This window comes from Gopherus flavomarginatus, chromosome 2 (assembly GCF_025201925.1).
Source record: "Gopherus flavomarginatus isolate rGopFla2 chromosome 2, rGopFla2.mat.asm, whole genome shotgun sequence".
Lineage (NCBI taxonomy): Eukaryota > Metazoa > Chordata > Testudines > Testudinidae > Gopherus > Gopherus flavomarginatus.
In genome coordinates this window covers 154,736,448-154,763,216 of record NC_066618.1, presented here as the reverse complement: position 1 = coordinate 154,763,216, position 26,769 = coordinate 154,736,448, and the positions used below count along the sequence as shown (strand labels likewise).

Sequence of the window (26,769 nt, the reverse complement as noted above, 5' to 3'; positions counted from 1 at the left end):
GCTGCTCCAGGGATAGGTTTGGTGCAGTATCAATTAGAGGGCCATTTTCTACTCGTTTTGTATGTGAAATCTCATTTGGCCTCATCTCCGTGAAGTACTAATCCAATTTACGTTGGATTTTGTAGGGCTGTTTTCTATTTGGTTCATTACAGAGGCGTCTTCGCGGCACCACAATTACGGTTGCGTTGCGTTCCCCTTTAAACGCAGGGTCTATAGCAGTCTCAAAGAGCTGAATCCAATTGCTCAGTGGCAGCAGAAATATCCCAGTGCAACAAGGGAGGATGTACTTGACTCCGTGAATGACGTCAGACAGAAATTAGGTGTCCCTTTTAAAAAGGAGCCATAGAAGGTGTAGGGGGGTGGAAATTTGCTCCTTTTGGAGCAAGAGTGTTGTAACTTTTCAGACCCATGTTACTCAGGATTGACAACAGGTAGCCATTTGGAATTTCCTGTGTCTTTTCTCTGAATGTTATGTTGCTTTTGAAGAACGGGGACTAGTGTAAATGGCTAGACGTGGGTGAAATTTGCTTGGTGAATTTCTCAGCAGAAAATCTAAGGAGATTGAACTGTCCTCTCTAGCAGCCAGGTCTGAGTTTAAGCATAGTTCCAGGGATGATGAGTAGGAAGCCAGGTTCCCTTCGTCAACACGGAAGCTATAAAATACACTGACCAGTGAAAGGAACCCCATGACGTTAATGCACACTCATGATAGTGAGGAAATACTGCACTGGGCAAAGATGAGAAGGATTTCAGTTGCAGTACTTGAATGTCTTTATTGTTCCAGCAAAAGTCCTATAAAAAAGGCCGCAGTGGCCCTTCATCTCTTTCTGCATGCACAGGCCAGCATGCAGATTGTATTTCAGCTTGGAGGTTCAGATATTTAGTGTTTACTTAGCCACTGCTAGAAATTAACATGGGACTCTTTCTGTATTGCTATTATCTAAAAAAAAAAAATAGCAAGTGGAACAGCATGTGCATTCACAGAAAATTATTCCAGGGCTCTATTCATCAGAGAAGAATCATTCAGTTCGCCTGAGAGTTAGTGAGTGCGCTCGCTCTGTCTCTCCCTCCTTCCTTTCTTGGAGGCAAATATTAAGCCTAGTTGAGTGAGGCGGTTTGAAAAAACCTATTTACAATGGATTTGGGATCCAGAGAGCAGAGTTGTTGTTTTGTTTCCCCAGGAATTGCATTGTGATGGTTTTATAGCGTGCACATGCTGCACAGATGTGAATTTTCATCCATAAAAATGCAAGGTTTAGCCTCTTTTAGCTGTGTCGTTATCTCAGGAAGCAGCTATTTTCAAATGCACAAACAAATCCCAATTGCTGTTTTTTAAGAATACTGGTGTGATGGCTGTCTTCTTGGCTGATGGACTGGGGATTGAACTGGGGAACCTTTGCAGCTAAAAGCATGAGTTAAAGTGCCAGGGGTCTGCAGCTGAGGGCTGTAACAGCTGATAGCTGGGGCTGCACAGAGGTTTTTCAGGGTTGGGGCAAAATCTGAAACAGAGCCCCCCCCACTTCCAAAAAATGATCACTGAGGGAGGCATTTGATGGTTGTACAGTGAGCCCACCCTGCACTCATCCCACAGCGGCCACTCCCAGGGATGCGGGAACAGTTTTTATCGTGGGGGTGCTGAAAGCAGAAACCATGTGTTTGAGTTGTTGTTACTACTTCAAGGCAGGAGGTATGGCAGCACCCCTATTTCCTATGGCAGCTCCTGGCCCATAGGCCTGGGCTCTGCTCCCTACTCCAGGTGTTGTGACCTGGTATGCAGGGTCACAGCTCCATTCAGGTTTGGTCCAGCTGCCTCTCCTTTGCAGCTATAGATACAGCCAGGCCTAATGTTTTAGAATTCAATTAGTGAGTTTAGGCAGCTCACTTTTTGGTTGCTTAACTTGAGAGAGGCCCAATTTTCCAAAGAGATGAGCATCTACCCTCTGCAAATGAGGTCCATTTTAAGGTGTCTGAAGCGGAGTGCACAGAAACGGTGCCAACCAAAATCACTAGTCACCTTTGGAAATGTAGGCCCCCAGTCTTTGAGTCAAGCTAAGCTTTCCATGCCCACTGCTTTAGACCACATGTTCTCAAACTGTGGCAGTCTGAGAGCTCCATTCAGGTGGTCCATGGATAGTTCCCTCTAAGTTGCGCACCTGGGTGACCGCAATTAAAGGGCTACCCACCTAATTAGTGGAGCCACGCCTGGGCAGCTCCACTAATTAGGTGCCTGGACCCTGGAGAAGTCTCACATGTAAGGTGAGGTGGTGGCCTTGGGGGGAATAGATGGTAGGTGGGAGGGGGCAGTGGGGTGAGAAGAGGGGGTGGGGGGATTTAGGGATGTACAGAGCTGCGGCAGCCAGAGGAAGAGGCGACTTCCCAAGCTCCAGGGCTGCAGCTGCCAGGGAGAGATGGTCCTCCTTCCCAGCCCCAGCTATGTGGCTGCTGTGGTGTGAAAGACACTTCCCTCCTTTCCAGCCCCAGCTCAGAAGCTGCCATGACGGGGGAGAGGGACACATCCATCACATTAGAAAGGTAAGACTACTGATATTAAAATATGAGTTGTGTGGTTTTATTTGTAGAACAAAAAAAGTTAATTATTGTTGTGTTTTTTTTTTATATAGCACTTTTAACCAAAGTGTTTTACAATAGGGAGCTAACAGTACAAACAACATTTGGAAAGATTATTAAGTGGTCCGCCGAGACCCTCACCAACTTTTGAGTGGTCCGCAAAAGAAAACATTTGAGAACCACTGCTCTAGAGCATCCTGGCCCTCAATGAGAGAGGTGTGCATTTACACACACACACACACACAATCTCTCTCTCTCACTCACTCTCTCTGCACTGGGATGAAACTGAGACCTTCTCATGGAAAAACCCAGGTGGCAGGGAAGGAGAGAGATGCACCCCCAAATAGTCCCATGTTTAGAGCACCAGATATGTAGGAGCTCACTTTCAAGTCCCTACTATGTCTCAGAGCAGAGTCTTTCATCTGAATGCACTAACCACTGGTCTGCAGAGTCAGCCTTTCTTGTTCTGTGGCCCAAAGAATATTTAATCTACCCTAATGCAGCTCCTTTCAATAAGGATCAGTCACTGGCTCTTATCAAGAGAAAAGATGTTGATCTGACAAGTTTGAACAGCAGGTGGTTGGTAGTGCCAAACATAACTCTACTCTCCAAGTGTAGAGACTGCCTATTAAATTGATCAAACATGTGTCTCATGACAGCCCATTTGTGAAAGACTTGTTCATGTTGCACTGCACCCTGAAATAGCCACAGGGGGGCTTAATTCAGAATCAGGCCCAGACCTATAACAGCCCTTTGCTGTCGTTAACTTTGGTGGAATTAGCAGGTGTCCGGCACTTGCAGAATCGGGCCTTTAGCAGGTGAGTTATTATCTTATTTGTTTTACAGCAGTAACTAGCAGCCCCGAGTGAGATGAAGTGCTGGGTGCATACATGTAAGAGCCATAAGAAGCCCACACTGTAAGTAGGCAAGACAGACACTAATAACTTTTAAACTAAGTTCCACTACCCATTTCCCCATCTTTCTCATTGTCCAGATACCACAGCCAGCCAGGGATTTGGACCCATGCTGGTTTTATGCCAAATTAAATCTTAAATGAAAAACTTCAGATGCTAAAGGCCAGATGGTTAAAAACGGCTTTTAAAATGTGCCCACAGAATTTTCTGGGGGCATCCATGGTGGCACAAATGGACAACCAAGTGCACAATCATGCAGACTTTGGTTGCATTTTGAGGCTGTGACTCTCAAATTCTTCTTTCCTGGTCAGAGCATCAACAAATCACGAGTCGAATACACATGTAACTTGGCAACAATGGGCCAAGTTCTTGTCTCATCTTCGTTGGTCTGATAATCGGCAGTTACCTCATAGAATTCAGTGGAGTTACCACTATAAAGCAGGTGCCTGAGGAAATCGATATTTTTAAAAATGGATATGAAGCTTGCAAAAGTGCAAAGAGGCAACTGAAAAAGAATGAGAGCGGCAAGAGAACATCACTTAACCAGCTGGTCTGGCATTCGGAAGACTCCAGATTGTGAACTGTAAATCACTAAGAATCTGTCCTTTTATTTTGCAAATGAAAGAAAAATAAGCTTATTTTTCTTGGCAGTCACGTACAACCATCTTTCCCTTCTCCTAAATTTAAAAGTATTGAATCAGCAGCTAATGAAACTGGAATAGATTAGACCTCAGTTTAAAAACAAAGTCAATTGTTTATTATAATTTGTTAACAATGGTAAGATTAAGTTCTAAGTAGATACCAAAATGGTGTTAATTCAGAGAGACCTACACAGGCACAGTATTTTATCCTCTCAAGAGGGGCTTAACTTCTGTAAAGAAAGAGGTTAAGATTTATTTTCTCAGTATCCCTACTAACAGAGTAGTCTGCTAAATGGAGTAAGGGACTTTGAGTCAGGACTCTTGGATTCCATGCCACCTCTGCCACTAATTTAAAATGATCTCGGTCAAGTCATTTAATTCTCTACACTAGACCCTTGCAATCCAACCCCAACCCAATTACAAGTGTTGGGTTCGGGTTGGGTCTGAAAGTTATTTGACCCTCTTGGGCTTGGGATAGGTAATCTCTGATGAATTCCTCCTGCCTGTTGTGGTCAGCCCAGCAGTGGCTGCATGTTGTGCTCTCAGCTGGCTGCTGCCATCTCTCTGTTGAATATGCTGTGGCGTGAGCATGCCTGAGAGTTGCAATGTCTCTCACTGTGCAGCATGCACAGCATAGAAGAGGGCAGGATTGGGGCGCACAAGCCAACCCCAGGGGCAGGAGGCAGCCAGAGGAGGATTGTGGGCATGGGGCCAGGCCCCAAAGACAAGGCAGAGATGGCAGGAGTGACACACATTCCAGGGCAAGTGTTGGGTTCAGATTGGGTCTGAAAATGACTCAACGCTCAAGATGGATTCTGATCAGTTGTGGGCTAGTTGGGTTTGGGTTGGGCTTTAAAAAATGAGACCCAAGCAGACCTCCTCTCTGTGCTTTTGTTGATACATATCTAGGTTAGTCATTATAACTACTTCGCCTCACCATGGTAGTGAGTCTTTATTTGTCTTATTCATTCATACCTGAGAAATATTCTGACCTTTTATGAAAGGTTCTTTGTAAATGCAAAGAGGAGAATAAACTGGCTAGTGTGCATGTGCACCCTTGCCCTGTACTGGATGGAATTAGAACTGTTCACCTGTGTGTCATAGGTCCTATGCTGCTAGCAGCCAACTGAGAGATTCTCCTTTAGCTCAAGTGGTAGATGAATGCTCTTTTGGAATAGCAGGATCCAAGTTCTGTCCTCACTGCCTTGAAATTCCAAGTGGCCGTGGTGTGTAGCTTATTGACAACTAGGAAGTGATAGGTGACCGGGTTTGTTACATTATTATTAGAATTGTTCAAGTTTAGTTATCTTCCCAAATAAGGTATCTCCTTAGATAAAGAAGCTCTTTCCTTTTGTGATCCACCTCCCTGCATGAAGTATATGATATTGCCTACTTGCCCTGTGTCTGGCTACCAGAGACAATGTTTCTATTATAGCCTTTTCTTTCCTGTCATCTTTACTAATTGTCCTAACGTTTGTGAGTTATGTGAATTGGGTTGGGTTTTTTTCTGAAAAGATATGATATGGGATATGATATGGGATATGAAATGCCAAGCGGGATGATAAATATCACCAAATCTAAGGGAACAAAAGCAAAAGAAAAGTAGATTCATAAGGGGCTGGTGTGATCCTCTAGTCTGACCTCCTGCATAAGACAGTCCTGTAAAGAACATTTATGAATTATGCTCTAGTTCAAACAGGAATGATCTTTTAGAAAAACATCATCCTTGTTAAACATTGGCACAGCATTAGCTTTCTTCTAGTCTTCTAGAACTTCCCCAGCATTCCAAGATGTATTGAAAGTCACATTAACAGTCCAGATTCCTCCTCAACCAACTCTTTTAAAACTCTCAGATGCTGATTTTAAATGTCTGATTTAATAGCTGCTGTTTAACTTCCTCCTGAGTTAATTCTGAGATGAATAGTGCCTTATAGAAGCCCTATCCTGCAAACTCACTGACATCAGTAGCCCCACTGAAGTTAATGGGATTTCTCCTTTGAGTAAAGGTCTGTAAGAAAGTCTTGACAGGACTATGCCAGTCTATGCTGTAGAATAGTTCTGGTTAGAACGGAATTGCATTGCTAGCTGTTTTCCCTTTTCTGATTTTCTGTGTACTCAGAATATACAAACCCAAAGAACAAGAAAAATGACTATTAATAGGGAGGAAAAAAAACCAAACAGATCATTTAATTTAAAGCAAATAACTTATTGATTTTTTGATAGCCTTCTTTGTGGTCATGGTACATAACTATGATTCATGCTCTCTTGCAGTTATTCTAACAAACGCACCATAAAATTTAACTGTTCATGTTGTGCATTAACAAGGCATCTCCATGGCTACGTAAAGCCACTGGCCAATATCATCTGCAGCGGAGGAGAGGTACATTGACAAAGATGCTATGTGGCCTATGCCAGGAAGATTCTGACCCAAACAGAGAGCCCCAGCGCATAGTCTATTTATCTGGATTTGTCCCTAAAGTGGATTCTGATAAATGAAAACTGTCAGACATAAAGGGCCAAATTTAGATCTGCTGTAACTGTTCTGTTGGGGAGACTGTTCCAGCTACCAACACAAGGCATCGGATATTGCTTTGGTTCCAATTATTATTTCAATTTCTTCCATAATGGGGAACCTGGTTATGACAGGGTAACCCCCATCTTGGTGAGTACATGGCTGGATCTTGCAGTGGAGAGAGGACCAAAGTGCATTCCAACTAAACACCCAGTTTGGGCCACAAAAGACCAAAGCATGATTCAAGAATACTATGTAGCCATGGTTCAGTGCCATGAACACTGCAAGACTAAATGATGTATCTGTGACTTGTTACAATCAGGAGCGCTCCAGTATGGTAGTAGTGGAGCTCTGTCCCCACCTGTCTTGCCTCTCTTTCTTCCTCTCCCATTTCAAGCTCTCTGCCCATTATCTCAACCCTGGGACTGCAAACAAGCTAGCAGTGACAGCATTTCCTTCCTTAAAGAAACCCAAGTCGTTCCACAGTGTCAGAGTGGCATTTGACACCAGCCTAGCCACCTGCCTCTTCAAGGTTATTTTAGGAAAAGCAAAACAGCGTCCGGAATTAACACTGGCTTCCCATTACTAGGGCAGTGCTAGAACTGGGACCGACAGGCCTCACAGCCTGCCAAAGCCCAATTGCAAGGGAGATCAGGGACACAAGATTGTAACAGCGCAGGGAACTTAAAACCAGCAGGAGATGAATGGCCCTGATTCTTTCTTTTGCTACATTATTTCAGATCCACACCACTATAACCGCAATGATTTCCCGGGGAGAATTAGGTTTAATATCTTTGTATGAAGACAATATTTTACATGAGCGCCATTCGCTGATGTAGCTGCATCTCTGCAATAGTGACAGGCCTGTGTGGAACTAAGGAGACTGGGTTCAATCAGGACGGGTGCCTTTTTGCTCGGAGCAATGTGTGCCGTTTCAACTTGCTTTGCATTCCTACAGATCGTTCATGCAAGCAACTGGAGCATTTGGCCAACATCAATCAGTATTAATCATTTCATGCATCCCTCTAGGAGGCAGGGTTTAGGTCCATTTTATACATAAATGAACTAACAAAAGAGGAGCTGTACCCAAAGGTAATGCCTATTACTTCATGTTTATAGAAGGATGTATCCAATATACCAGGGTGCAGAATAATAATTCTAAATATACAGGCATCAAAACACCACATATAGACCTTCCAGTGGAGGGGGGTGGGGAATGGAGAGTGTTCAGGGAGCAGCCAGGGGAAGGATTAAAGGATTGGAAAACCTGACTTATGACAGGCTCAAGGGGTTCCATCTCTTTTCTTTAACAAAGAGAAGGCTAAGGGGTGACTTGATCAACATAAGCTCCTTCCTGGGGAACAGAAATTTGATAAGACATCTCTTCAGTCTAGCAGAGAAAGGTATAACAAGATCCAATGGCTGGAAGACAAACCTGGACGACTCCAGACTAGAAAGAAGGTGCAAATTTTAACAGTGAGGGTAATTGACCTGCTGTTTTTCTAAAAGATCTGCTCTTGTTCAAAAGGGAATTACTTTGGGAAGTCTAATGGCCTGTGTTATGCGGGAAGTCAGACTATGGGCCTGTCTGGCTTTATAATCTATGACCAGCAAAACTGTCTTCCAAGGGCAGGTGCTGAAATCCTCACCACTCATTCACATCCAGATGAATTGCAGATTAAACCTTATTCATTCCATCAGGGCTCTACGCAGGGGTGGCTCTAGGCATTTTGCCGCCCCAAGAAAGACAGTGCCTGTGGAGGGTCTGCTGCCCTCACTGCACTGACAGAGCACCCCCCGTGGCTTGCCGCCCCAAGCACACGCTTGGCGTGCTGGGGCCTGGAGCCGCCCCTGGCTCTACGCCAGTGGAAAGAGGCAAAATTCAGCCCCCTCCAGGCAAAAACCAGGACACTAGGTTGCCATGTGACCCCTCACCCCCTGTGTACCACCTCCTCTCATCTCTCTGCCCCCCAGCCCCGCTCCCGCCCCTGCCCCAGGTTTTTTTCAGTCTGAGAACTTGATAGTAGTCACATCTCCCTGTCTTGGTTGCAATGGACCTGGGGCTAGTAGATCCACATAATGACAGTCTGTAGCCACTTCCAAGGCCACTGTCAAGGTGACCTCCTGCTCTGCCCCAGCATGAGCCGGCCAAGGGACTAGTTTGGCAGCATGCAGAGCCTGGGGAAGATGCATGAAACCTTATGTGGGGCTTCCGTGGTGTGGAGGACCTAGCACTGCCAGCCTTCTGTTGCCATTTAAGATAGGCTAGAGAGAGAATTTAAGTCTTGCCTGGGAGCAGAAGTCCAAAGATGGCTTGTAGTAAAGGTAACTCTAAGAACTGACATTTTGCTGAGCAGTAATCTGTGGTGTATTTTTAAAAATAGCTGTGCAAATAATGTGTGCAAAAGATACAACAGATAAAATTGCCCAAATAAGGGGATAAACAATGAGCAACTATCTGGAGAAAATAACCTAAGAAGTATGTGCCCAAAGAAGGAACTGGGTAAGGATTAGAGTGATAAACAAGAAGGGCAAGAAAGGTTATACTTACCCTAAATCATCATGAGGAAGTAGAACCATGCAGCTTGGATGTAGGCTCTCGGAGAGCTACAGGAGATGTTGGTAACTGTATGCTTCTGTGTGTGTGAGCTGGCTTTGCTATTAAATCAATAAAACCAATCAAATGGATTTATCCAAGGTTTGTTGTTGATGAACTAATCCAGACTTGACTGAACCCCTCTCCTTAAACCTCTAATCACAGTTAAAATTTCTAATCAATTATTGGTTATCAATTCATTATTAATTATCAGCAAATTATCAATACTGTATACCAGAGATTAGTTTCACCCTGTATGAGGAAGAGTAGTGTCTGCAGTGACACTTGCCACCAAGCCTTACACTTCCAAGGTATAATCTGAGGGCACAGATCACCACTTGGGTTCAGGAAGAAATCTGCCCCCTCACCCACATTTCCCCCATGGTGTAGTGTTGCAATTAGCAGGTATATTGTATAATTTATATGCCACCTTCTAAAGCATCCAGTGCTGACCACCGTTGGCTGCAGAATGCTGATCTAGATGAACCAGAGATCCTCCTCAGTGTGATCAGCTCTGGTATGAGGAAGCTTGGAATTTCCCAGTCCAGCCTTCAGTGCAGCTCTAGTTTTGGCAGAGGGTGTAACTGACAATGAAATATTCTGTGCTCAGCATGCCAACCTGCTAAGAACATTAGAACAGCCATACTGTGTCAGACCCATGGTCTCTCTAGCCCAGTATCCTGTCTTTAAAGAGTGGCCAGTGCCAGATCCTTCAAAGGGAATGAACAGGGCAATTATTGAGTGATCCATCCTCTGTCCTCCAGTACCAGCTTCTGGCAGTCAGAGGTTTAGGGATACTTGGAACATGAGATGGCATCCCTGACCATCTTAGCTAATCAGAGAGAGAAGGTGGATAAGGTAATATCTTTTATTGGACAAACTTCTGTTGGTGAAAGAGAGACCCATGTTGTTTGACACAACTACACTGCATAGAGTTTGCAATTCTAAGGAAGGGTAGAAGGGAGTACAGCAAAATAGAGACAATGGATTTCAGGAAGGAGGATTTTGGTAAGCTAAGAGAGCTGATAGGTAAGGTCCCATGGGAATCAAGACTGAGGAGAAAAACAACTGAGGAGAGTTGGCAGTTTTTCAAAGGGACACTATTAAGAGCCCAAAAGCAAGCTATTCCGATGGGTAGGAAAGATAGAAAATGTGGCAAAAGACCACCTTGGCTTAACCACGAGATCTTGCATGACCTACAAAATAAAAAGGAGTCATATAAAAATGGAAACTAGGTCAGATTACAAAGGATGAATATAGGCAAACAACACAGGAATGCAGGGGCAAGATTAGAAAGGCAAAGGTACAAAATGAGCTCAAACTAGCTATGGGAATAAAGGGAAACAAGAAGACTTTTTATCAATACATAAGAAGCAAGAGGAAGACCAAGGACAGGGTAGGCCCACTGCTCAGTGAGGAGGGAGAAACAGTAACAGGAAACTTGGAAATGGCAGAGATGCTTAATGACTTCTTTGTTTCGGTCTTCACTGAGAAGTCTGAAGGAATGTCTAACATAGTGAATACTTATGGGAAGGGGGTAGGTTTAGAAGATAAAATAAAAAAAGAGCAAGTTAAAAATCACTTAGAAACGTTAGATGCCTGCAAGTCACCAGGGCCTGATGAAATGCATCCTAGAATACTCAAGGAGTTAATAGAGGAGGTATCTGAGCCTCTAGCTATTATCTTTGGAAAGTCATGGGAGACGGGAGAGATTCCAGAAGACTGGAAAAAGGCAAATATAGTGCCCATCTATATAAACGGAAATAAAAACAACCCAGGAAACTACAGACCAGTTAGTTTAATTTCTGTGCCAGGGAAGATAATGGAGCAAGTAATTAAAGAAATCATCTGCAAATACTTGGAAGGTGGTAGGGTGATAGGGAATAGCCAGCATGGATTTGTATAGAACAAATCGTGTCAAACCTATCTGATAGCTTTCTTTGATAGGATAACGAGTCTTGTGAATAAGGGAGAAGCGGTGGATGTGGTACACCTAGACTTTAGTAAGGCATTTGATACGGTCTTGCATGATATCCTTATCGATAAACTAGGCAAATACAATTTAGATGGGGCTACTATAAGGTGGGTGCATAACTGGCTGGATAACTGTACTCAGAGAGTAGTTATTAATGACTCCCAATCCTGCTGGAAAGGTATAACAAGTGGGATTCCACAGCGGTCTGTTTTGGGACCGGCTCTGTTCAATATCTTCATCAACAACTTAGATGTTGGCATAGAATGTATGCTTATTAAGTTTGCAGATGATACCAAACTGGGAGGGATTGCAACTGCTTTGGAGCACAGGGTCAAAATTCAAAATGATCTGGACAAATTGGAGAAATGGTCTGAGGTAAACCGAATGAAGTTCAATAAAGACAAATGCAAAGTGCTCCACTTAGGAAGGAACAATCAGTTTCACACATACAGAATGGGAAGAGACTGTCTAGCAAGGAGTATGGCAGAAAGAGATCTAGGGGTCATAGTGGACCACAAGCTTAATATGAGTCAACAGTGTGATACTGTTGCAAAAAAAGCAAACGTGATTCTGGGATGGATTAACAGGTGTGTTGTAAACAAGACCCAAGAAGTCATTCTTCCGCTCTACTCTGCGCTGGTTAGGCCTCAACTGGAGTATTGTGTCTAGTTCTGGGCACCGCATTTCAAGAAAGATGTGGAGAAATTGGAGAGGGTCCAGAGAAGAGCAACAAGAATGATTAAAGGTCTTGAGAACATGACCCATGAAGGAAGGCTGAAAGAATTGGGTTTATTTAGTTTGGAAAGGAGAAGACTGAGAGGGGACATGATAACAGTTTTCAGATATCTAAAAGGGTGTCATCAGGAGGAGGGAGAAAACTTGTTCACCTCAGCCTTTAATGATAGAACAAGAAGCAATGGGCTTAAACTGCAGCAAGGGAGATTTAGGTTGGACATTAGGAAAAAGTTCCTAACTGTCAGGGTAGTTAAACACTGGAATAAATTGCCTAGGGAGGTTGTGGAATCTCCATCTCTGGAGATATTTAAGAGTAGGTTAGATAAATGTCTATCAGAGATGGTCTAGACAGTGTTTGGTCCTGCCATGAGGGCAGGGGACTGGACTCGATGACCTCTCGAGGTCCCTTCCAGTCCTAGAGTCTGTGAATCTATACTTCTTAGCTAATATCCATTGATGGACCTGTCATCCAGCAACATATCTAATTCTTTTTTTAACCCAGTTATACTTCTGGCCTTCACATAAACCCCTGGCACCAAGTTCCACAGGTAGACTGTGTGTTGTGTGAAGAAGTATTTCCTTATGTTTGTTTTAAACCTGCTGCCTATTCATTTCATTGAGTGACCCCTGGTTCTTGTGTTATGTGAATGGGGAAATAACACTTCCCTATTCACTTTCTTCACATCATTCATGATTTTTACAGACCGCTATCCTATCCCTCCTTAGTTATCTCTTTTCTAAGTGGAACAGTCTCAGTCTTTTAAAAGCAGCAAAGAATCCTGTGGCACCTTATAGACTAACAGACGTTTTGGAGCATGAGCTTTCGTGGGTGAATACCCACTTCGTCAGATGCATGCAGTGGAAATTTCCAGGGGCAGGTATATATATGCAGGTAAGCTAGAGATAATGAGGTAGTTCAATCAGGGAGGATGAGGCCCTGTTCTAGCAGTTGAGGTGTGAAAACCAAGGGAGGAGAAACTGGTTTTGTAATTGGCAAGCCATTCACAGTCTTCGTTTAATCCTGAGCTGATGGTGTCAAATTTGCAGATGAACTGAAGCTCAGCAGTTTCTCTTTGAAGTCTGGTCCTGAAGTTTTTTTGCTGCAGGATGGCCACCTTAAGGTCTGCTATAGTGTGGCCAGGGAGGTTGAAGTGTTCTCCTCAGGTTTTTGTATATTGCCATTCCTAATATCTGATTTGTGTCCGTTTATCCTTTTCCGTAGCGACTGTCCAATATTTTTATGGCCGACCTGGAACAACGCTTCCTCAGCTCTCGTCCACTCACGCCCCTTCTCTACGTACGCTACACTGATGACATCTTCATCATCTGGACCCATGGGAAGGAGACTCTGGAAAAATTCCACCACGATTTCAACAGCTTCCACCCCACCATCAACCTCAGCGTGGACCAATCTACACGGGAGGTCCACTTCCTAGACACCAGGGTGCAAATAAGTGATGGTCACATTACCACCACCCTATACTGAAAACCTACCAACCGCTATGCCTACCTTCATGCCTCCAGCTTCCATCCCGGGCACATCACACGATCCATTGTCTACAGCCAAGCACTGAGGTACAACCGCATCTGCTCTAACCCCTCAGACAGAGACCAACACCTACAAAATCTCCACCAAACATTCTCAAAACTACAATACCCGCACGAGGAAATAAGGAAACAGATCAACAGAGCCAGACGTGTACCCAGAAGCCTCCTACTGCAAGACAAACCCAAGAAAGAAACCAACAGGACTCCATAGGCCATCACATACAGTCCCCAGCTAAAACCTCTCCAACGCATCATCAGGGATCTACAACCCATTCTGGACAATGATCCCACACTTTCACAGGCCTTGGATGGCAGGCCAGTCCTCGCCCACAGGCAACCTGCCAACCTGAAACATATTCTCACCAGTAACTGCACACCGCACCATAGGAACTCTAGCTCAGGAACCACTCGATGCAACAAACCTCGATGCCAACTCTGCCCACATATCTACACCTGCAACACCATCACAGGACCTAACCAGATCAGCCACACCATCACCGTTCATTCACCTGCACGTCCACCAATGTAATATACGCCATCATATGCCAGCAATGCCTCTCTGCTATGTACATCGGCCAAACTGGACAGTTGCTACAGAAAAAGATAAACGGACACAAATCAGATATTAGGAATGGCAATATACAAAAACCTGTAGGAGAACACTTCAACCTCCCTGGCCACACTATAGCAGACCTTAAGGTGGCCATCCTGCAGCAAAAAAACTTCAGGACCAGACTTCAAAGAGAAACTGCTGAGCTTCAGTTCATCTGCAAATTTGACACCATCAGCTCAGGATTAAACGAAGACTGTGAATGGCTTGCCAATTACAAAACCAGTTTCTCCTCCCTTGGTTTTCACACCTCAACTGCTAGAACAGGGCCTCATCCTCCCTGATTGAACTAACCTCATTATCTCTAGCTTACCTGCATATATATACCTGCCCCTGGAAATTTCCACTACATGCATCTGTCGAAGTGGGTATTCACCCACGAAAGCTCATGCTCCAACACATCTGTTAGTCTATAAGGTGCCAGAGGATTCTTTGCTGCTTTTACAGATCCAGACTAACACGGCTACCCCTCTGATACTCAGTCTTTTAAATCTCTCCTTATATAGAAGCTGTTCCATATCCCTGATCATTTTTGTTGCTCTTCTCTGTACCTTTTCCAATCTGATGTATCGTTTTTGAGATCGGGTGACCAGAACTGCAGTATTCCAGGTGTGGGCATAGCATGGATTTGTATAGCGGCATTATGATATTTTCTGTTTTATTATCTATCCCCATTATTATCTAGCTGTGCCAGTTCATTTGCTTCTAACGCTTTTCCAGCCACCTGGTTGATTTCCTGCAGCTGAGGGGACTCAAAGGTTTGCCTCCTGCAGGGGAAAATGCTGCTCCATCATGCACTGAATCACGCTGGAGAGGTTTGCTGTTTACTGCGCCATTAGGGTATGCACTTAGTTCAGTATGAGATGAACAGCAGTGTTTCAGAGAAGAATCTTTCAGTGCAATTGCATGGTGGGCTGCAGGACAAATGGCCTGTACAAAACAGCCTCTTAAAGCTGCTTGGACGTACATCAGGATTCACCAAAACACTGGTAGCTAGATTCCATCTGCTCAGCTGTCGTAGGGTGTACTAGTTGGGGAGAGGACCTAGAGAGCCTTTCCCAGCAGGTTAATCTGCTGGTCTAGGACTCAGGCCTGAGCTCAGTTCCCATCTCTCTAACTCTTGACCTAAGGCAGTTTGCTGTGCTCCCCCATAATCCTTCCATTCTCCAAGCCTTTGTCTGGGCCTGTCTATTTAGATTATAAACTCGCTCTGGCTGGATGTCTGTACAGTACCTAGCACAATGGGGCCCTGAGCTCAGTTAGGGGAAGGGTCAGCTAGCGCACTCGGCAAGGACAGTAGCAGAATGGTGGCCCATCGATTTCCTGGATGGCTGTGTGGTGAAGGACACGGGCTACGCTGGGGTAGCCCAGGGACTCCCTTCCTGCATGTCTCCCAATCTTTAAGTGTTGCTCCTTTGAAAGGTATCACACCTGTAGGCATGGTCACTCATGCAGGGCATGTCCTTCCCTTTCTTAGTGCTGTCCAGGTTCATCAGAGCCACTGTTAAGCCCCATGGTCTTCATCATTTGTAACTCCAGATTGGCATAGCGTTTTGGATGAAAAAAACAGCCTGAAGGCAGGGATAACGAAACACCTTCACCCAGTGCTAATTGAAGGACAAACCCCCATGCAGTCACCAATAAGTTGTCTTGTATTTTCTGCAATATCAACCCTAGATATTTCTACAAGGAATTGATAGAAAAATGTGACACGTTCACAAAGCATCACTGGTTTCCTAACAGCCTCGGTGAAGATACTTAGGTTTTAAATGGGAGTGATCCCAATGCAAGGAGAGATGGTTATGCCCATTCAAAGCCAGAGGCCTAGAGCGCTTAGCTGGATATTTTTCTTCAGCTGATGAGACACTAGACAACCATGAAGAGTGCCAGAGTATCTGGGATGAATTCTTAACAGGATCAGAAAGGCTTTTGTTTGAAAGAAATAGTGGGGAGAATGGATTTAGTCAGTTCCTGAAAAGGATGCTCAAATTTTCCCAATTCTCCCAAGAAAACAGAGTTGCAAACAATCTGCATGGAAAAGCAGCCCAAACTTGTCCTCCATCAGCTGGGACTGGACAACAAGGGAGGGATCACTCAATAAATTACCCTGTTCTGTTTTCTCCCCCTGACACACCTGTCATTGTTGGAAAACAGGATACTGGGCTAGATTGACTATTGGTCTGAGCTAGTATGGCCGTTCTTATGACATTGTAGTATGAACAACACATAATTGGGAAGTCTCATTTTGTTTGCGAGCACTCAGAGCAGTGTGTAGGAAGCCTCTGATGACAGCAGCCTGCAATTGATTGTAGTTCAACCTGGAGCTGTGCGGATTGCTCCCCGACAGATTTTTTTTCTACCCAAAGACAGGGTGTCCTCTGTGTATCTACTGGAATCCTGAGGATCTCCAATTCAAGCTATGTAGCAAAATCTCTAGGCTAAATAGGACTCATGTTGGAATCAGTCAACATGGCTCCTTAATCATCCAAAGTCTTGTTTCACTCGCATCCTTGCCCGTCCTTCATAACTAGAGAACACTGGTTTAGTAGCGCTACCAGGCTGAGATGCAAAAGGGTCACTGAAATACATTCTTCTGTAATGCTAGTTTAATTCTATTTGAGTCGATGCATTTTTAATGGTCCAACTGAGAGGATAATTTAGTTTCAGGGCTTGGATAAGGGCCTCAATTATGTAGCAATTTCAAGCACAGCTACTGAACTGGCTTCACAGCAGGTATCTGCATAGTGTGTGATGCAATACCTTTCATGTGAGGTTGTTAAACTCTCCAATGCTTATATGTTAATTAATATTCCCATTTTGCAGAAGAAGCTGAGTCTTGGATGAGTTCTGAGGGAAGTCCTATTGGCTGAGCCAGGAAAAGAACCCAGACGTCCTGACTCCATCCGCTGCTTTTAGCACCAAGGCCTTGTCTACACAGAGGAAACTGACTGGCATAGCTACTCCAGAATAGCTATTCTGCTGTAGCTATTCCAGTGTAGCTCCCCTGTGTGGACGCTATTCTGGAAAAAGAGATTTTATTCTGGAATAATCACTCTGCCACCAAAGTGAAGTAATTATTCCAGAATAAAATGACAGTTATTCTGAAGTAGTGTCCACAAGGGGAGCTACTCTGGGATAGCTATGCTGGTCAATTTCTCCCTGTAGACAAGCCCCAAGATACTTCCTTGATTGCTTCCTTTTAAACAGTGCTCCATCGTTTCACCCCCAGAAGACAGACTATTGTACACTTGTGCATGTCCTGTGTTGATAACTGAAGTTGAGTGGGGAGGCGGAAAGGAAGTGTGTGCATGACCCTGGGCCTAGTTGGATAAGATCACCTCGATGTAAGCTGACAATATCCAAAGTGGTTACCGTGCAAGGAATTGAGGCAGACTGGAGAAAGTGTTCTGTTACTCTGAAGTCTCTGGTAGAGATTAGCACACATGTGGTATTTATGTTCTGACACCTCTCTGCAGAGAGATTATCAAAGAATTCACTCTGTGTCCAAGCTGAGAGGTAACAATGCAGTCACAGGTGCAAGAGCAAAGCATGTGCTTTTTGCTGTCACACTGACATGTGCAGAGTGTTTTGTGGAAAGATTAATAGATTATAAATCCAGAAAGGACCACTTCGATCATCTAGTCTGACCTGCTGTATAAACACAGGTCATAGAACTTCCCTCAATTCCAGTTTTGAACTTGAATTTATAGTTTAGAAAAACATCAGTCTTGATTTTAAAAATGTCTACCACAAACCCTTGGTAAATTGTTCTAATGGTTAATTACTCTAACTGTTAAAAAATTGCACCTTATTGCTAGTCTGAATTTGTCTAGCTTCAATTTCCAGCTATTGGATCTTGTTTACCTTTCTCTGCTAGATTGAAGAGCCCTCTATTCCCCATACAGGAACTTCTTGACTGTGACCAAATCATCCCTTAGCCTTCTCCTTGCTAAACAAAGCAGATAGAACTCCTTAAATCTCTCATAAATCAGGTTTTCCAATCCTTTAATCACTCTCATGGCTGCTCTCTGAACCCTCTCCAATTAACATCCTTCTTGAATTGTGGACACCAGAACTGGCTCCAGTAGCAGTTGCACCAATGCCAAACACAGAAGTAATATACCTTCTCTGCTCCCCTGCTTACACAACCAAAGATTGCATTAGCCTCTTTGGTCGCAGCATCGCACTGGGGGTGTATGTTCAGTTGATTATCCACTATAGCCCCTGGTCTTTTTCAGAGTCACTGCTGTAGCCTATAGGACTAACCTGCTTGCTTGCCTATATATATGTATCTTTTTTCTTATCATTTAAGTATTTGGTTTATTGTAATAAGTTTATAAATTTATATTAAAGTAAGTTTGGCTGTAATGCAGGAGATCTACAGGCTATATCCTGTATGTTAAGCTAAGGCAAAATTAGCATATCTATATTAAGACCTTTTACCCAGAAAGTAAAGGTGACCTATACCTTGTTACCTAAATAGATAAGTACCCGCGCCTATGTCTATGACCTTTTATCTAGACCAATAGACAATGGAGAATGGCATGGGGGGGGTTCAATGTTGTACTCACAGACTTAACAAGTACACCATAAGGAAACATACGTGCATATGAACATGTCATCAGTACACACAAACATACTAGCCTATGGGGTAAGCATACCCTAACATTTTGTGGATGAGGAATGAAGCATAGGAGGAAGGATTTCTGGCACTTGTGCCCTATAAAAGAGGTGACCCCCCTCGCTAGAGCACTCCTCTCTATCAATCTCACTTACATTCTATTTCTACACTATCTCTCTATCTGTTCTATTTACGATGACTGTTACTATTAGTGGGCTATACTAGTTCTTCTTAAACTTTGCCATGCGTCTGAAGAAGTGGGTTTTTTATCCACCAAAGCTTATGCCCAAATAAATCTGTTAATCTTTAAGGTGACACCAGACTCCTTGTTGTTTTTGTGGATACAGACTAACATGGCTACGCCCTGATTCTTAAACTTTAAATTTCAAAGGAACTAGACTAAGCTTGGTTTCCCTAAGTTTTATTCTTATTCTTTTTGTTTATTAGGTTTTGATTTTAAATATAAGTCAGTCAAGTAAACCCTAAGTAGCATTAGCTTTTCCTAAGCACTGCATCCCTCACTCAAGAATTGAGAAACCTGAATTGCAAGGCTGATCCTGTGTCTCTTACCACTAGGGTGGTAAGGAAAGGTGTGAGTATATTAACCCACGCTTTGTGGCATATAATACTATATTATCATATGTATCTTTTAAATAGCAGTAATGCAATTATCACTTTGTAACTCTGAGTATTTTACCATTTACTTACTGTTATTGATTTTACTAAAACGTCTTTAAGGCTATATCTGTCACAGTGTTAGCTTCCTGTCATACCCCCGAGGGCCTTTTGTAAATTCTGTGGAGTCTGATTCAGGACAAGAACCTTTATCTTCTAATCAAACAGATTAGTATTAATAATTAATTAATAATAAAATTAATAAATTAAATTCTCATATTATCCAAATTAATATTATTAGTACACTTTTATCTTCTAATCATACTATTAATATTAATAATTAATTAATAATAAAATTAATAAATTAAAGTCCCATATTATCCAAATTAATATTATTAGTACACCCTAAATCAGGCTACACTGCTTCCCAGGAGAGAGTCGCCTATCTTGTAATTATTGCACACATTCTTTGCTTCTAGGTGTATGACCTGTATTAAAACAATACATTGTCCAGCATCTCTCACTATGCATTAGAAAGAGCAACAGAATCAATCATTGTGCACTGAGAAGCATAAAATCCTCATTCACTTCAGACTGACACCTATATTTTGGGCTTATCTAAGTCTAAGACTTCCCTTATCCTCTAACACCGTGGTTTTCAAACTTATTTGATTGCTCTCCACCCCCACCCCACCCCACTCCTTGTCTGTAGTAGTTCACGTTCTCCAGGCACCCAGCCGTCAGCCACCACTCTTGGTCACCTGACTCTGAAGGCAAAGTGGAGAGCAGAAGCTGCTGGCTGGGCACCTAGCTCTGAAGGCAGCGCTGCCGCCAGCAGCAGCAGCGGAGAAGTAAGAGTGGCATGGTATGGCAATGCCACACTTACTTCTCTGCTGCTGTTGCTGGCGATGCTACCCTCAGAGCTGGGCACCAAGACAGCAGTCACTGCTTTCCAGCCACCCAGCCACCCCACTGCTTCCCTAATGCATCTCATGCATCCCCCGCAGACTAAATTCTACCACGTACCCCAGTTTGAGAACCTCTGCTCTATTACCTACACTGTGATATTAAAAAGGGACTGGAGTGTCAGGCAAGCAGTATCCAAGGCTGCTACTGCCTTGTCCCCCTTCCTAAGGGCAGTCAATGGACACTTGCCTATGTAACAGAAGTCAGGATTTTGTCCCAGCTGTACCTGTGGAAGTGCTTCATTTCATCAAAGGCAAAGGATTCATGGAGAAATGAGGCTGTTCAGAGTCCAGGCTCCCTCGCTCTGGGTATTTATTAATGCAAGAAATATTCTGTTCAGTGATGTGGTGATTAAGGCCCCCAAGCTGTTAACAAGTATTGGATCCTCACTCTGCCTCCAAGCTGAGTCTGAAGACTTAAGTTAATGACCTGCCAAATTCTGAAAACCCATTGGCGTAATTAGACTACAGTGCATGCTCCTGAATAAGGTAACAAGCCAGCTATATGCCACCTGCCAATAAGTCAGTCACTGAAAATGTATGACAGGCTGGAGGTGAATATGGCGGCATTTCATAGGAAGCTGATCTTTGCTTTCAGTTTCTTCCTTCCACCCCCATCAGATGAGTTTGTGATCAGAGCCTGAGCAACTCGACTTTGCACAAAGAGTGTATAGGGTGGGAAGAGGCAGGGCAAGCTTCCCTGCAGACACAACCCAAGCCTGACAATAGTTGGGGGGAAGGGTGTGGGCAACTGGCTTCAGCAGTGTTCATGTCAGTACAAGCCAAGCATCAAATCTGAGGGCAGGGGGATGTGATCCAGCCTGTCCCCCATGCATTGCCTCTGCTTCCCTTCATTACTCAATGCCAGGGGTACTGTGTATTTAGGCTGGGTTTTTGAAAGGAGCCTAAAGGATTTGGGAAACTCACTGTCTTAGGCTCCCTTGACATATCAAGGCCATAATCCCATGAAGTGAAGTAACCAAATACTACCCAATTCCAGCAAGTCTTCACAGAGCTATCCCCACCCTATCTATCATCCAAACCATCCAACACATCAACACAGTGCCCCAAATATGGATCCAAAAGTGAATTGGATGATATCTCCAATGTCACAGAAGAAGCTTTGAAATGGCTTGTGGCCCTACAACTGTCTCTAGAGAATGTTGCTCTGCACATGCTGTAGCACATGTGCGAGAGAGAGAGAGACACCCTACGTATCATCCTGTATTTGCTATCAAGATGCTGACTCTCAGCCCACAATGCCAGCCTCCATCGTTACACCTTCTTGCTTTCTCCCATGCTGTCCCTCATTCTTGGGAGGAGCTCCCCATAAAGCTCCTCATGAACCCCCTGAAAACCCCTCCTTAAAACTCTTCTTTGCTGTGATACCTACAAAAAGCTTGACGAAGATTAGGAAGATGGGGTGGTGAGACCACTCCCTATTGGGCTGACCAGAATTCTTTCCTTGTGCTTCCATGTCTGTCCTATTTTCTCCTGTTGTCTTTTGTCTTGTACTTAGATCAGAAGCTGCAGAGGCAAGGAACCATCTTTTTGTTCTGTGTTCATACCACACCTAGCACAAAGGGGTCCTGGTCCATGACTACAGCTCCTAGGTGCTACGGTAATATGAATAATTAATAATAATAATATCACAGCTTGTTATACATTATGCAACCAAGTTCTGCTGTAGCAGGTAGAGTCAAAGCTGGTATAACTGTGAATAGCTGTGCTTGGAATTTCAGAGCATTTTCATCTTAGCAGAGGCTAATTTTATCATGAAAGGCATAATTAACATTCTCCTCCTTAGTAACTTGTTTGCTACTCACCATCCTCATAAGAAAATTGCCCAGAGCCTCTAAGCCAGTGTATTGCCACTGTAACTAACAAAATGCAATTAGAGGATGAAACACATGGGGCACATTGAACCTTCCGGTTGACAGATTGACAAGAGAACAAATTTCCCAGTGTCTGGCATTCAAAGCGAGAGACATTGTCTCTCTTTACAAAACCATGATCAGATAAATTCATCTATTTGTAGTACTTGTTTGCGGCTTGTAGAGCCGAAAGAATGTAGCTAAGGAAATATTGAGAGCTATGCTTAATTTATTTTTCTGCATGAATTGTACACTGAGGCACATGTAATTCCAGCCATCCAAGACAATCCAGCAAAAAGCTTCATGGCTTCCCCAAACTTTTCACTGTCACAAATCCAGAGATTATGATGTGTAAGGAGCTGCATGTGTAATATAATCTGTGCAGTAGCAATAATATAGATACGTTAGCTCATATAGCACATCGATAGATTAATCTGCCTCACAGTGGCACTTCTCAAAGGATTCAATCAGTGAACTAGCATGAGACAGTGTTGTCAAGTAGAAAGGGCATTGGGTTGGGAGACAGGACATCTGGATTCTAGTCCCAGTTCTGCCACTAACCTTCTGTGTAATCTTGGGTGAGTCCCTATGCCTCCTACCCATTCCATTTTGTCTATTTAGACTACAAGCTCTCTCAGCGATGACTGTCTTGCTATGTATTTGCACAGTGCCTACACAAGGGGCCTAAATCAGGACTCTAGGTGCATAAATACAAATAATACTAATTATCTGAACCTCCCAACGTTTGAAGTTCCTCAGTCAGTATAATTGACTAGATCATCTCTACTATGAACTCTGGGCCATTACCTGTCTGATTTGGGGCTCTGCATCAGGATTTGATACCCTTTAAATGGCTCTTAGAGAAATAGTTGCTTTGCTTCAGCCAACCAACCAGTTTGATAATGAGTTTAGCAACCTGAAACCTAGCTGATCATTCCTCTGGATTTTAGATTGCTAGTGTCTTTTTGAACTCATGACATTTTACTTCACCCTCTGATTAAGCTTCTACAGAAGGGAAGTGAAACAGCCAGCCTCTCTGACATCAAAGGGCAAAACAAAAACGGCTGTAGCGCTGTCAAAGCAGTGGGGTCACCCAAAATCTTTTGAAATATTAGAAATAATTAGAAGGAACCTCAGTGGGAGGAAAATATATTCATGCTAGAAAAACTTCTACCAGATCTTTCACCTGCCAGTCTTGCTCAGGCTTTATAATACACACAGGCATAGAGAGCACCCAGGTGATTTGATGTTAAAATGTTTGTTTATTGGCGTGAGTTTGGGATGGTTATATTATTCACTCACAAGTGGTTTAAGTGAAAATTAAGGAGGCAGTCTGGAGCTCTCAGTGTGACCCAGTGGCTAAAAGAGTTAATATGATCCTGGGGAGTATAAAAAGGGCAATTTCAAGTAGGAGCTGAGAGATTATTTTACCTCTGTATTTGGCACTGGTATGGCCACTGCTGGAATACTGTGTCCAGTTCTGGAGTCCGCAATTCAAGAAGGAAGCTGATAAATTGGAGAGGGTTCAGAGAAGACCCACGAGAATGGTTAAAGAAAACACAGAAAACATCCCTTATAGTGATAGATTCAAAGAGCTCAATCTATTTAGCTTAACAAAAAGAAGGTTAAGGGATGACTTGATTAGTCTATTAGCATCTACATGTGGAATAATTATTTAATAATGGGTTCTTCATCTAGCAGAGGAAGCTCTAATACAAGCCAATGGCTGGAAATTGAAGCTAGACAAATTCACACTGAAAATAAGGTGTAAATTTTTAACAGTGAGAGTAATTGACCACTGGAACAATTTACCAAGGGTCATGGTGGATTCTCCATCACTGACAACTTTTAAATCAAGATTGGATGATTTTCTAAAATCTCTGCTCTGGGAATTAGTTGGAGGAAGTTCCCTGCCCCGTGTTATTCACGAGGTCAGGCTAGATAAGTGGTTCTCAACCAGGGATCTGGGGCCTACTAGGGGGCTATGAGTAGGTTTCAGGGGGTACACCAAAATAAACCCGAGAAAAGGGACTGGGCCCAGGGGAAAAAGCTGAAGCCCAAACTCCACCAGTGGCTAAAAGCCAAAGCCAGAACAACTTAGTTCTGTGGTGTGGGGCCTGGGCAATTGCCCTGCTTGTTACTACCTAACACCAGCCCTGGCTTTTAATGTACTGGATATGCAGAAAAAGAGTTTTTGTGGCACAGGTGGGCCATGGCATTTTTTAAGCATGTTGTGGGGTCCTCAGGAAAAAAAAAAAGGTACAGAATCCCTGGACTAAATGATCACAGTGGTCCCTTCTGACCTTGAGTCTGACCCTCTTCAAGATTGGTCCCAAGTATGGGGGCAGCGTAAGGCCAAAGGGCTGATTTGTACTAATTAGGGCTGGTTGATGGTTTAGAAATAGATTGCTCAAGCCTTATTGAAAATTCCTGCAGAAGTTTATATAGGGAGCCATCCCCTTTCTCTTACCCATGCTGGCGAATTTAAAAGAGAATCCTATCCCTGCTATAAAATTTTACAAGATGGTTCAAAACACCCTTAAGAAGGATTTCATTTGCTATTGAATTCTATAGGATTTTCAGAGTCGTTTTTAATATAACCTATTGTCTTCCTCCACAGGATTTTTGTTTTATAAGTAAACCCAGCTCTTTTAGGTGTCCTATGAATCTGAACTTCTGTGAGCTTAGTTTCAGCAGATCTTAAACCCTGCAGGGCAAGGTGATAATGCCACAATAGCATCTTGGAGGAGCCCATGCACTCCAAGAGAGCATATCTGCATTACAAGATAGGAAAGGGTCAGGTATATTGGGGAAATGGCTGCTGTTGCCACATAATCATGGACATAAGCACTGGAAAGGACCTTTTCAGTTGGCAGTTCCATCCCTCCCAGCCAACGCAGAACTCTTCTGTACAGCACTGTACAGTTTTGGGTGCTTTGCCAAGTTTGCATGGCCTTCTTTGTGAGGCCTTTCCACAGTCTAACATTCCACATGACAATGAAGTATTTCCTTTTCCTAACTTTGCACCATTACTCCTAGCTTTCCACCCTTGGACCACCCTCGCCAATTCTTCTACTGCCTCTGTATTTACTTCAGCGTGAGCCCCTTTCAGTTATTACTTAGCCAAGCCGTCCATACCAAACTCTTTTCATCTCTCCTCCTTCAATCCAAACTCTTAATCATTTTAGTTACTTGTCCCTGAATTTCTTCCATTTTGTCAGTGTCTTTCCTGACATAGCTCCATTTTGCCATTTCATACTGGAATTGTACTCACTCTGTGAAGCATTTTAAGACACAGTTCACATGAAAAGTGCCACACAAAATAAAGCTGTATTAAACTGCAACCATAAATAATGCCCTAAGAGCAATGCAGAATCCATCTGCATCCATAGAGACAGAATATCATGTCCTATCATACCTTCAATGAAATTTCCATCAAGAATTAGCTTTAGAGGACAGAAAGCAGCCAAGCACAGCAATGGCTATGGTGTAGCATTTTGATCATTGGTTGTATCACATCCAGTTTAATTTATATTTCCATGTATCCCAAGATGACACGCAATAGGATTTAGTTACCTAGGGACCTTATGCTGAACAGTTCCTTAATCCACAAATGCAATCAATGAGACCCTTTCTCGCTCTGAATAGCCCTTTACCCATGAGTTATCAGAATCTGGTCACCAATAATGCATGTTGGTTTTATTTATTTTTGTTTTTATCTCCATTTAGTTGACTGTTCTTCCCAAGATGATCATAGAAGTTAAATTGTAGAAAATTAATCAAAAATTTTCCAACAGAATTTTTCCATTAGAAAATGTTGCTTTGTCTAAATGTTCTGTGGGAATGTGTCCATTTCAATGAAAATTGTATTTAGGGGGAAAAATCTAAATGAAGCATACAGAACATTTTTATCTCAGCTGAATGGAACATTTTCATTTTTCATTTTGAAACAACATTTGTTTCAAAAGTTATTTTTATAATATAATGTAAAATAATATAACATTCCAAAAAATCTAAATAATATTGTCTTATTTCAATTAACCTGAAACAATTTAAAAAAACATCATTTCATGGATTCTTTGAAATTTGAAAAGCACATTTCAAAAGTGGGGAATTTCTCTGCAAAATGGAAATTTACAGTTCCTGCATAGGACTACTGAATAGCAGATTGGTCCAATGAGCCAAATTTGTCTTTGGTGTAGCTCTGGAATTAGAGCATGGATAATTGTGGCCCAGTTAGTTCGACAGGGATAAAATACATTACCAGCAACAGCATCTTTGTCATGATAAGCCAATATGACTTTCTTTTGCAGACAAGCTTGGTCAATATTTGTATGGAAGGCCTTCAGAGAAAACCAACCTATTGTTCTGTACTGACCTCATTTCCCTCCCTCCTATTCAACTGCCTAAGAATGGGTCCGTGAGCGAGAATATTTAAAAGTTCTTGACCTTAAGTGCCTGTACCTTGTCTGAAAGAGATAATACATCTATTGTTTTGTAAAGTAAACATGCAATGGATGCAGTACCGTGGGATTTCTTAGGGTTTACTTACCACCTTTCTAGAATTAAAAGAAGAAAATTGGTAACTACCTGTA

At 43.0% G+C, this 26,769-nt stretch overlaps 1 protein-coding gene across 2 annotated transcripts in view; it reads right to left on the bottom strand.

Moving 5' to 3' along the window:
• The window catches only part of TACR1 (tachykinin receptor 1), a 114,772-nt gene that overhangs the window by 32,367 nt on the left and 55,636 nt on the right, over positions 1-26,769 (bottom strand). The window lies entirely within an intron of this gene.